Source organism: Peromyscus leucopus, chromosome 1, assembly GCF_004664715.2.
Source record: "Peromyscus leucopus breed LL Stock chromosome 1, UCI_PerLeu_2.1, whole genome shotgun sequence".
In the NCBI taxonomy this organism is placed as follows: domain Eukaryota; kingdom Metazoa; phylum Chordata; class Mammalia; order Rodentia; family Cricetidae; genus Peromyscus; species Peromyscus leucopus.
This window is the reverse complement of record NC_051063.1, coordinates 176,925,041-176,935,342: the sequence shown is the minus strand read 5'-3', so window position 1 is coordinate 176,935,342 and position 10,302 is coordinate 176,925,041. Positions and strand designations below refer to the sequence as shown.

The window sequence follows — 10,302 nt, the reverse complement described above, 5'->3', positions numbered from 1 at the left end:
GCAGGAGGCGCTAGAGAGATGCTGGCCCAGGCGGAAGCTGGGACTTCTTTAGGGTCATCCTGCAGAGCAGGGACATAGAGCAGAGGTGTGCCAGCTGGCTGGTCCACATACAGCCTCTCCCTGTAAGCATCCCTTGAGAAGTAGAGGCCCAGCAAGTCTTCACCCAAGAGCAGAGGCAGCAAAAACAGCTTTAGCCCCAGCCCAGGGTGCTGGGCATCACTTTTGCCATTGGCCATGTGGGCGAGGGCCTTGGTGGAAGAACGGGTGGGTCTCAGAGATGGGGTGTGGCCACACCAAAGGCCATCTTGGTATAGTCGCCATTGTCCCTAGGCTCCGAGGATGTTGAAGAGCCAGCAGTGGGGCCCTGGGAAGTAGTAGTGAATACTGGAGACAGGCGGTAGAGCTCTCCTGGGGCCGGTGTCAGATGGTGCTGCTGGGAAGAGGGGGAGATCAGAGGATGTGGGGGCAGTGATGGGTATGGGGATGAGACCTCTGGGGAGAGAAGGGCATACCCACTATGGGTACCAGGCTTAGGGGTCTTGGAAGAATTGGAGTTCTTTATGAAAAAGGAGACCAATCCTCAATGTCCCAGGATCCTCTGTCCAGGGTCCATTGCCAGCACTGATCAGCACCCAGGTCACCCACTGAGGTTGGTGTGGGTCCCTCTGGGCTGCAGCCAGAGCCAGGAAGAGCTGGACGACCATCAGCTGGAGTACCGCCATTTGGTGTCAGGATAGCACACACTTGCAGCTCATGTAGCCAGGGTCACACTCATCAGGAGGGTTCAGCTTCTGCAGTTTGTGCTGCTGAATCTCACATGCCAGTATGTAGAAGGCATCCTCCACACCCTGCTGGGTCTTGGCTGATGTTTCAATGTAGGTGATGCCATAGCTGCAGGCAAAGTCCTGGGCCTGCTGAGACTCAACAGAACAAGCTGTCAGGTCACACTTGTTCCCCACCAGCACCATTGGCACATCGTCTGAGTCTTTCACCCACATGATCTGCTCCCTGTAGTGATCGCTGTCTTCAAAGGACTTGGTATTGTTGATGGCAAACACACAGAGGAAACCCTCCCCTGTGGGCATGTACTGGTCCCGCATGGCACTATACTCCTCTTGACCTGTTGTGTCTAAGATGTCCAGCGGACATGTCTCCCCATCTATGACCACCTGTTTCCGATAGGAGTTCTCTATGGTGGGGTCATAACTTGTCCACAAAATGGTTCTGGATCAGCTGGATGGTCAGGGCACTCTTTCCCACGCCTCCAGCACCCGCCACCACTTGTATTCTGTCATCACTTCTATAGGGACTGCCACTCCAGGAGCTCCTGCCCCACAAGGGGAACAAAGGGGTCACTGGGGAGCAGAAGGCCCTGATTGGGGCCCAACACAGGTGTCCTTGTATCCCCGAGGCTGGAGCACCATGGCCGTAGCGTGCAGAGTAACTGAATATGGTGGCTAATTCCCCTTTCTGTTCTATTGAAACAAAAATATATTTGTTTGCTAAAGGGTGTAAAAATGGATAATATCTGTTTGTCAGAGAATATTTGGCTCTGGGTCTCTGGGGTTAACTCCCTATGTTTGTAAAGGGGGTACCTTTAGGAAGGGCTGGCATGCCTTGCAGTTATGAACTATCTTTTAAGGTCAATATCCTAAGTCCCGATGCCAGCTCGTCGGCATGGCGGTTTCCCTCAGACAGAAATCCTGAGAGCCCAGAATGCCCTCCTCATATGTTGTATGGGGCATGCCCATCCCTCCAGTAATCCCCTGAGGGCAACCATGAGTGGGGAAATTAACTACATACTCCATTGGACTCTATCTATGAACTCCTGTAGGGGTTCGTTGGGTTTTTGTCTTCCCCCTGCTATGGAGATTCGGTAGGCCCTTCACCTAATGTGCTCCAGGCTGCAAGCCCTGCTTGTCTAACTTGATCTCAGTAAAGCCCTTGCATGACTGCCTGTTGGACCCCGTAAAGTACCCTTAAGCTGTACCTGATAGCATGTCATAGGTGATAGGAATAGGGGGGTTGGCTGCCCAGTTGGCCTCTGTCCTGGTCTGGCATTCCTCCTTAGAGAAGATGTAGTGGGCTCTGGAAAGATGGCCTTCACCAGATCTAACCAGTCCTCGGGGACACAGGGATTACAGGCAATGTCCTGTAGTAAGGTATGAGCCCATGGAGAGCCTGTTCCATCTTCCACTACTGCTTTGCAGAGTTTTTTGTGATCTTTAGCGTCCCAGGGGTACCACTCTAGAGGTCTATTAGGTCCGGGGGCCAAGTTTTCCCCTGGCCCATGCCTCCCAGTGAGGGGCTGGTTGTAGGGGTCCATATCGTGGAGTTCTCTCCTTAATGCCGTGTATGGTGTTTGAGCAGCCTCAACCCCAGGGTCCCAAGGTGGAGGGCCAGAATCCCTTGGGGCACAGGGCTCAGGCTCAGTGTCTTACTTTTGCTTTAACCTCTACTGTATATTTCTCTGCACATCTCTCACACTCCTCACAGAATTTGGCCCAATTTTTTCCTCTCAGAACCTTCCCCATTCTATTTAGCCCCCAGGAGGGGGCCTGTTTTTCTTTCTTTCTTTTCTAACACTTGGGGAGAATCATTCTCCCTCTTTGACTCCTGAGAAAGGGGTGGCAGAGAATCTGTGTGAAAAGCTGCCTTAAGAGCTGTGATAGGAGGGGCTGGAGAGATGGCTCAGAGGTTAAAAGCACTGGCTGTTCTTCCAGAGGCCCTGAGTTCAATTCCCAGCAACCACATGGTGGCTCACAACCATCTGTAATGAGATCTGGTGCCCTCTTCTGTCCTGCAGGCTGAACATTCACTGTATACATGATAAATAAATAAATAAAATCTTTTAAAAAAGGGGGGGCTTTTTTAAAAAAATGGGCTGGAGAGATGGTACAGAGGTTAAGAGCACTGACTGCTCTTCCAGAGGACCCGAGTTCAATTCCCAGCAACCACATGGTGGCTCACAACCATCTGCAATGAGATCTGGCACCTTGTTCTGTATACATAATAAATAAATAAATCTTTATAAAAATAAATCTTTTTAAAAAAAGAGCTGTAATAGTAGGGTAGAAGCCCAGGGACAGCAGTATGCCTAAATGTTTCTCCCTTTCTCTTGCCAGCTTTTCCATTTGGGCCCAGATGCTGCAGGAGAAAGGGTTGGCATTAGGCACCCAAGAGGCAAGGAGAATTATAGTCTCCCAGGTGGCAATAGCATTACTTTTAGAAATTGTGAGCCCTCTAGACTTCAATATATAATGCAGGGCCTTGAGGGCTGACTTATCACTTGAGGAGGTTGCATTACCCATACTGAGGGATTCACATACCTTTGAATACCTCTTGCCCTGGCCAATTGTACTTTTGAGCCCAACGTTAAGGCACAAACTGTGGGGTCTTACTCCACCGGGAACTTAGGTCACCTCTGAAGAGGTGGCCTGGAACTGAGGAAAGGTAAGTGCGCCACTCGCCCGTTTCCCAGGCTTTCTTTTACCAGGAGACAATCAAATGCAGTGGGGAGTCAAGTCAAGCAAGAACTCATTTATTATTGGGCAGTAAGCCTCTTTCATAGCAGAAAACCTCAGACCCCTAGGAGCAGGTGGAAGGAACCAACCAATCGTTTGAAAGGTCACCCTATGCTCATTTCTTTGTTTACAAGCTGTTTATGCACTGATGTCATCTCCTGATCTTTGTATCTAATCTCAGCATAAACAACTTGGGCTAACTTCCTCTCGGCACCATCTTGTAGCTCATATCATCCTGTGTGCCCCACAATTCTCTGCATTTTGACCAGATGTGGAACCTTGTGATAGTTTCCATATGTTACAAAAGCTTCTTTGATGACGGTGGGAACTATATTTATCTGTGTGTAAAAGATAGGTGTTAAGAAAACAGCTAGAAAGTATACTGGATTCTGAAACTTACAGTAGCAGGTTCACCTCTTAGATGCCCTTTCCAGGCCCAAGTGGTTGTTTATGTGTGGGGCAGCAATTTCCTATCTCCAGGTGGGTTGAGCCTAGGGCACATTTGCTCCCTATCTACCTAAAGGCTGAGAATCAACAAATTCAGACGTATTGGAATTCTATATCCTTGGGTGTCTACAAATGTCTCATATGAGATACTTTTGCCTGGACACTTAACACTTACCAAATGTCTGCCAATGAAGATAACTGCAAGAAGGCAGATGTCTAAGTTTATATTGGAGAAAGGAACAAAGACCTGGTTGTGGGAAACAAGTATTGACTGTGTGACTATTTCCATACACAGCTGGGAATGTTATCCAAATACCCTAAATGTATAGGGGAAGTTGTGCCCAATAAATGATCAATCACACTGTTAGAAATTCTTGGGGAAAGAATCAGATGGGAAAGTTACAAAGCACACAAGAAATTTACTTCAGGAAACAGCTAATACACTCAGAAGCCAATATCACCAAAACTCCTTAAGTTTGGCTTTAACCAGGGGCTCTGCTGGGGTATCCTTGTCAGTGCCAGCTGAGTAATTACTTCCTATTTCTGTGGCTTGAAGCTTTAGTCCCATTACATTTTAATCTATTGTGAACAGCATTTTTCTTATTTCTTTCTCAACATGTTCATTGTTGTCATTTGAAAGTGCTGCCTTGCAGAAAGTACTTATGAGGTCTAAGTGTTTTCTTGGAGGAGTCTTTAGGATTTGTGACATGTGGGGCAATATCATCTGTGAGGGAGGATCATCTGACTAATTTCCTACTCATATCCAATTTCTATATTTATCTTTTCTTTCAGTCAAGACCTTGAAGAGTATATAAAATAAAGCATAATCAATGAGGTATGAATATCTATATATATATATATATATGTACACATATGTATGCAGTCATATACATGCACTTATACATGCATATATATGCATACACACATACTCTCACATAAAAAATCAAGTATCATTAAATAAGAGGCCAAAAATAATCCTGGAGCAAAACAATAAAGTGCAGCAATTCAATTTGTCAGAAATAAGGTCCTGGTACAGGGAAAGTCTCTGAGTGAAATCGCTAGGCAGCTGCTCTGGACCTTCCCATCCCATTTCTCCAAGCCCACACCCAGGCATAACCAGCCCTGGTGACAGTCAGTGCTCTTCTTTAATGTCTCAGCACAAAGTATGAAAGCCATCTCATCTGTGTAGCCAGTCCATGTAACCTATGTAGTCTCTGAACACAAACTGTGTATGAGCAGGCACTGGAACAGAAGCTTTCCATCACACAGTATTCAGAGAACCACCTTTCTGAAAAGACAGCAGGTTAAAGCCCTAAATCCTGTCTTCCATCTTATCTCCACCCAGCTAACATTCTGGATCAGAGGGGGAACAGCAGCATACAGCCATTTCACAGATCAGGTTCTCTCCCCTCTGTCGGTACATTTCTGATGTCTGTGTTCCTCTTTATCATCACAAGCACTCTTCCCTGTTTCTCTGGGTTTGAGACGAGGTCCTTTTGGAAGTACTCATTGTAGCTGGTGTCTGCCAGCATCAGTCTTATATTCCTCCAGGTCCTGTAGGCTGAGGAATTAACTCAGATTAAGCAACCTGCCTTCCTTTCACTTCCTGTGCTATGATAATTCACCCTGAGAAAAGTAACTTAAAGGAGGTAGGGTTTGTTTGGCTCGTAGTTCCAGGACACTGCCCATCATTGTGGGGCAGTCAGGGCATAGGACCTTGAAATAGCTGGTCCCGTCACAGCAGACACACAGGCTACTGTAGGAAATACAGTAGAGCCAGTGTGCCTGACATAAACTCAGGAGTGACGGCACAACTAGGCTTTGAAATAACCTTTTGCAATAAGCAGTGACTGTTATCTGAGATTTATAGAGTTGCTTTTTCTGTGGGATTTTAGATTCTTTGCATGAATTCAGTCACAAAATATTCATGGCAAACCAGAAGGTCTTGTAATGGCTGAGAATGGCTTGGGTAATATGTTCTTTCTGACTACTCCTAGATCAGATCAAAGGATATGGCATTTGGAATTTGACTTGTTGAAAATACCTTTTGTGCAATAATTAATGAAATGTTTTTTCAAGGCTGATAAGGGTTCAATCTAATGTGATTCCCAAGGCTTCATTGCATCCTTGAGTGTTTCTCTTTTTTTCTTTCGGTCATCTCACATGAAACAGTTACTGACATTTGGTACCCAACCTATGGTGCTCAAGGAAATGAGGGGTCCAGGTGCTCCAGGACTGCAGGTTAAGTACATTCACAGGTAACTGAGATTCTGAGATTGGGAAGTGACATAAGAAATTCTCCATTTCAGAAGCAGCAATATGTGCAGTTGCTAAAATCCTGGTCAAAAGGAAATGGAAAGTGAAAGGAAAACAGCTTACCAAGATTTTAGAACTAATTAAATGGCTTTGTATTGGTTTCAGGAAATTCTTCAAGTTCCATTAAAATGATGGTGTCAAGGTATTGAGAGCTTTAAGGAGAGTTCATCAAAGAGAAGAAATTATACTCTTTCAGATTTAGCCTTTATGTAAGTTATTCCCAAAGCTTTAAAGCATCTGCAGAACGAAGAGTCAGAAAAGGCCTCATCAGCCCATGAACTGTAGACTAATGGCTGTGGAGCCCCCATGGGACTGGACTGGGCCCTCTGGATGTGGAGGACGGTTGTTTGGCTCGAACTGTTTGAGGGGCACCCAGGTAGGGGGAATCAGGATCCATCCTGGTGCATGAGCAGACTTTTGGGAGTCGGGTGCCAGAGGTGTGATGCCTTGTGCTACCTTGGTGCAGTGGGGAGGGGCGTGGACCTGCCTAGGATCAGTGTGTCTGGCACTGCTGACTCCCCATAGGAGACCTTGATTTGGGGGATGTGGGGTGGCTTAGGAGGGAAGGTCTGGGTGTGGGAGGAGGGAGAAGGTGGGATCTGTGGGTGGTGTGTAGAGTGAGTAGAAAATTTCTTTTTTTAAAGATTTATTTATTTATTATGTATATAGGAGGGGGTACCAGATCTCATTACAGTTGTGAGCCACCATGTGGGTGCTGGGAATTTAACTCAGGACCTCTGGAAGAGCAGTCGGTGCTCTTAACCTCTGAGCCATCTCTCCAGCACCGAAAATTTCTTAATAGAGAAAAATGAAAAAAGAGAAAAAAGTCTTCATCAGATGTGGAAAAGGGAAGTAAGAAGGAGGATATTCTGGCTAGGAATTGTCAGTCAGCAGAGGAGAATGCTGTCTCAGAGGAAAAGAAAAACGTTGTTTTGGAGTAAGATGAAGGTGTGGAGGATCAAGATGCTGGAGAGGAATCTCCTCTTCCTCCTTTATATGAAACTCCAATTAATTGCATTGGATTAATAAATGTAAATCAGTGAGAGATGTGCATGTTGATCTCTTACCACAGGGAAACCTGATAGAGAGCCTAGTTCGTGGCCATAGACCAGACAATATGAGCCACTTACATTCTGTCAACAATGGAGTAACTCATCAGGAAAGCAATCAGGGAAACAAAGACTCAGTACTGGATATTTAATGCATGGCACTTTGGGTGGTGCTGATTTACATTCTGGCTGAGGATAAACATCTTACATCATCTCCACAAATTACTTATTGTAAAGTAGCCCCTTGGGTGTATGTTCCTCTTGCCTCAGGGACGGGGGAGGGGGGGTCCCGCAGATAATTTTTGGAAGGAGTAGGTTAATATCTCAAGGATATATAGTATACCCAGGAATTATAGATGAAGATTACAATGAGAACTTATTTTTTATATATATTTTATTTTATTATTTTGCAATACTATTCAGTTCTACATAATAGCCACAGATTCCTTTGTTCTCTCCCTTCCTGCCCCCTCCCCTTCCCCCAACCCCCCCATTCCCACCTCCTCCAGATCAAGGTCTCCCCGAGGACTGGGATCAACCTGATAGACTCAGTCCAGGCAGGTCCAGTCCTATGGTGTATGTTAAAAGAACTATGCAAAAAGAATCTAGTGATAGAATTCATCAATTATTATTACTCTCATATTTTAGAGGTAAAGCAGCTGCAATGTGTGGGAGAGGAGGGTTTAGAAGTATTGGAAAGAAGGTATTTTGTCAAAGAGTTATCAATGATGAGAGGCCAAAGTTGAAATGGCAAGTAAATGGCATTGAGAAAATCACAGGCTATACAGGTCGTCCAGCAGCAGAACAAAGCAGAAGTTGGCTACCAAAATTTGGAGTAAGGCCACTGCCAGAAGACCAACTGCTCTGCCTTTAAAATGGTTAACTAGTAAGCCTGTTTGGATGGAGCAGGGACCCCTAACTAAAGAAATATTCAGGCATTTGAGCAGCTAGTAAAGGATCAGTGAGATGCTAAACATATTAAGGAAACTACTAGTCTTGGAATTCTCTTGAATTTGTAATAAAACAGAAATCTGGAAAATGGAGAGTGTTAACTGATTTAAGATCTGAAAATAATGTGATTCAACCTATGAGATCTTTACAGCCTGCAATTCCTTTGCCTTCTTTATTACCTAAAGGTTGGCCTATTATAGCTATTGATTTACATGATTGTGGTGATATTGTGTTCCCCAAAATATTGTGTACCCAAAGAAACTTATCTGGAGTCAGAGAACAGAACAGCCACAATATTAAACATAGAGGTTAGGCAGTGGTAGCACACGCCTTCAATCCTAGCATTCCAGAGACAGAGATCTCTGTGAGTTCAAAGCCATACTGGAAACAGTCAGGTGTGGTAACAAGAGCCTTTAATCCCAGGAAGTGATGGCAGGGAGCAGAAAGGTATTTAAGGCATGAGGACCAGAACTAGAGTCAGTTAAGCTTTTAGGCTTTTGAGCAGCACAGTTCAGCTGAGAGGCATCCAGTCTGAGGAAACAGGATTAGCTGAGGAATTGGCAAGGTGAGGTAGCTGTGGCTTGTTCTGCTTCTCTGATCTTTCAGCGTTCACCCCAATACCTTGCTCCAGGTTTGTTTTTATTAATAAGAACTTTTAAGATTCGTGCTACACATGATTTTTTCTTTACTATCCCTTTACAAAACAAGACAGAGATGTGCTTTTACAACACCTACTTATAATTATGCCAAGCCTGTAAAGAGATATCAATGAAAAGTTCTCATGAAAGGAATGTTAAACAGTCCAACTTAGTGTCCATATTTTGTGCCTCAACCACTGACTGGAATTGGTTCATAAACAATTTTATCAATCCATTAATTACCATTACATGGATGATATTTTATTGGCTGCTTCTGAAGCAGAAAAGATTTTACTTTGTTGGGGATTACATATTACACCTGAGAAGATACAGAGGGGAAATTTTGTAAACTATTTAGAATTTAAATTAAGTCAACAAAAATATCCAACCCCAAAATTTCAGATCAGAAGACATCAATTGCAAACTCTTATTGATTTTCAAATATTATTGGGAAATATTAATTGGGTATGACTCAATACTGAATTGCCTATTCAAGAATTAAATTTCTTTTCTTTCCTTTTTTTTTTTTTTTTTTTTTTTTGGTTTTTCGAGACAGGGTTTCTCTGTGTAGCTTTGCGCCTTTCCTGGGACTCACTTGGTAGCCCAGGCTCCTTTTTTTTTTTTTTTTTTTTTGGTTTTTCAAGACAGGGTTTCTCTGTGTACCTTTGTGCCTTTCCTGGAACTCGCTTTGTAGACCAGGATAGCCTCAAACAAACAGAGATCTGCCTGCTTCTGCCTCCCGAGTGATGGGATTAAAGGCATGCGCCACCACAGCTCAGCTGAATAAATACTTTATTTCAAGCTTTGCATGGTAATTCAGATTTAGATAGTCTGTGAGATCTAACAACTGAAGCAGAGAGAGAAATGACCCAAGTGAAAAAAGGATTACCTCAGGCATATCTGGACCAATTAAGTCCTAAACTTGAATATATTTAGTTATTTTACCTTCTACCAATACCCCTACTGGACTTACTATGCAAACAGAGTATAATATTTTAGAATGGACCGACCTTTTTTTAGCCCAAAAACATAAAAAATTAAAATCTTATGTAGAAAAATTGGTTCAGTCTCTGTGAGCAATTATGAGACCTGGTTAGTTGCTTATGAGGCCCATGTTTTTGACCTCTTGGACTCCTGTAATACTTCCTCCTCATCTTCTGCAGGATTGCCAGAGATCCAGCTATTGTTTGACTGTGGTTCTCTACATCTGCTCTCATCAGTTGCTGGATGAAGCCTCTCTGATGATATTTTTTTATTTATTTTACAACACCATTCAGTTCAACACAATAGCCACAGATTCCCCTGTTCCCCCCCCTCTCACCCCCCTCCCCCTCCCCCCAGCCCACCCCCATTCCCACCTCCTCCAGATCAAGGTCT

The 10,302-nt window shown here is 44.3% G+C and overlaps 1 pseudogene; it reads right to left on the bottom strand.

The window, feature by feature from the left end:
- Positions 1 to 728: 728 nt before the first annotated feature.
- On the bottom strand, positions 729 to 2,326 carry LOC114687322 (annotated as a pseudogene).
- Between the last annotated feature and the right edge of the window lie 7,976 nt (positions 2,327 to 10,302).